This window comes from Lupinus angustifolius, unplaced genomic scaffold, assembly GCF_001865875.1.
Source record: "Lupinus angustifolius cultivar Tanjil unplaced genomic scaffold, LupAngTanjil_v1.0 Scaffold_65_8, whole genome shotgun sequence".
NCBI classification, from domain to species: Eukaryota; Viridiplantae; Streptophyta; class Magnoliopsida; order Fabales; family Fabaceae; genus Lupinus; species Lupinus angustifolius.
This window is the reverse complement of record NW_017723127.1, coordinates 39,590-41,984: the sequence shown is the minus strand read 5'-3', so window position 1 is coordinate 41,984 and position 2,395 is coordinate 39,590. Positions and strand designations below refer to the sequence as shown.

Below are 2,395 nucleotides of genomic sequence, written 5' to 3'. Positions count from 1 at the left end.
TTAGGAGATTAAACAATAGTGCCTGGTTTGTTTGAAGGCTTAGAAGCCAAAGAAAGAAATTGTCTATAGCATACATGGTAAACTAGCACCGTGAGCTAGCAATTAAGTTCATTATTAACAAACTTGTTCATTATCATAATATAATTTCCCCCCAATAGAAGATCAATGAGCCCTTACAAGGGTAAGAGAGATAAATATTAAACAAGAAAGGACCGAAAGAGATTTAAATTCAGATATTTATATTCTATATCTTTTCCTTTAACTAAGTTGTTATGGGACATTCTAATGTGTATCCTATAATGATATCCAAAAACTCCATTCGAAGTATGTGTAAACAATCCGTATTGTTTTATGAGTCATGCTATATATAGTTATATACAATAAAGTTGAACAACATTTGGGACCATAATTTTCTTTCACACATTTTTTTACTCCATCTCAAAACACAGTGATTCTTTGATAGTTATTATTCACTTACACTGTAATACATCCACTATTATACGAAGTGTTGGCTAAAATTTTGTAGGAAATAAACATTTGTCATGTTTCAATTAGGGCTTTAACTATCATTATTACCTCCCTTATAACCAATTGATTCTTATTACGACATCAACTTTCCCATTATCACATATTTATCTATATATCTATCTCAAATGTCAGTTTCAGTACAATGGCTGCAGAGATTGGCTTTCTCTCCTTGACTCAGATCCAAATATTGTCACAATCCCAACACCACTATCTAAATCATCAAAATCAACCTCATCAACAACCAAACCCTAACATCACAAACACTGAAACACATCATCAACAACAACTTGGATGTGGAATCCCAGGGCATACCAAGAAGAGGAAGATGACTCATGGGAAGTTAGAGCCTTTGCAGAAGACACCAACAACATTATGGGTACTACTTGGCCTCCAAGGTCATATACCTGCACCTTTTGTAGAAGGGAGTTCCGTTCAGCACAAGCTCTTGGTGGCCACATGAACGTGCACCGCCGCGACCGTGCTCGTCTCCACCACCCTCCTCCATTCAACCCCACCACCACTACTTCCCCCTCATTCATCAATATCCCACCTCATAACCTTGTTGCAAATGGTGGCGTGTGCTTCCTCTCCCGTTTGCCTAACCCTAATACTAATAGCACTGCTCCATTGTTCTCCACTCCTCTTAATGCATGTGCTAAATCATCACCTTCCAATACTCTTCTCAATGGCTCATCTTATCCACCAAACTCTTTGGATCAAAGGAGTGTGCACAACATTGCAGAAGAAACAGCACAAGTAAAGGGTAAAGATAGACCTTTCTCATCGCTTGAAAGAATTTGTGAGGAGCGAAATATACGGGAAGCCATGTCAACCAACTCAAATTCATTTGATTTCACAATGGCTCAGGTATCTAGCAATGATTTTTATTCTTCTATTTATAGAAGCTCTAGCAAAGTGGAAGAACCCACAACTTCTTCCACTAATCAAGGCCATCATGAAGAACTTGATCTAGAGCTCAGGTTGGGGCACGGATCAACACCAACATGATAAGATCCATTATTTGTTTGTCAATCATCATTAATTTCTCACATATAAGTTGTATTTTGTTCTCTTCTATCTGCAGCTGTTTAATTGGAGAGTACTGTAATTCTTAGATGTTTGAAACAGTGTGGGTACTTTTTGGTTCAATTTCTCATTTCTTGGTTCATTGATTTGTTAATTAGCATATGTGACAGTTTTGCAAGTGAAGAAGCATAATCAGCACATGGTGGAGCAATTTGGGGGAGGGGATAGTAAAGAAAGAAGGAGAAAAAAAAGACTACCATGTAAACTTTGGAAGAAAAATTAGCTGCTGTCAATTTATGAAATTATCAGTCATTTTTAATTGAAGATATTAGGGTTTTTAGTGAGATTGTGAGACACTGATAAAAGGTTGTAGTGGAGTGTCACTTTCAGTTTCAGAACTTTAATTTCTGAGAACATGTCTGTTTGGGCATACATTTTCCTGAGGTTTTTTCCCTATAGCTAATACAAGATTAGATAAGGTAAATTAACTGATCACACCTCATTTTTAAATAATAAAAGCTATTTTCTCACACTATTTCCTGAATTCCTACCAACCTAAAATTTGTTTTCAAAGCAAAAATCTCGCTTAATCAATGTTATGAAGTAGGTTTAGTGAGGAGTGACATATTTTCATACTCTTTTTTGGCTCAAATTTCCTTATAACGTTACTCTTTTTTGTGCTTTTCAAACTTGAATACTACACTAAATTGAAATCCTATGAGTTAGTAACTATTTATATATTTCTTTAATTTACATGGTATTCGCATTTTTATTTCGGGTTTGTTAACCTACTTTTAAGGTAGAGGATCAAGAATCAAAGGAGAATGACTTTTATTAGAAT

The 2,395-nt window shown here is 35.5% G+C and overlaps 1 pseudogene; it reads left to right on the top strand.

Annotated features, from left to right (window-relative positions):
* The first annotated feature begins 660 nt into the window (after window positions 1-660).
* LOC109339249 lies at window positions 661-1,696 on the top strand (annotated as a pseudogene).
* Window positions 1,697-2,395: the final 699 nt, after the last annotated feature.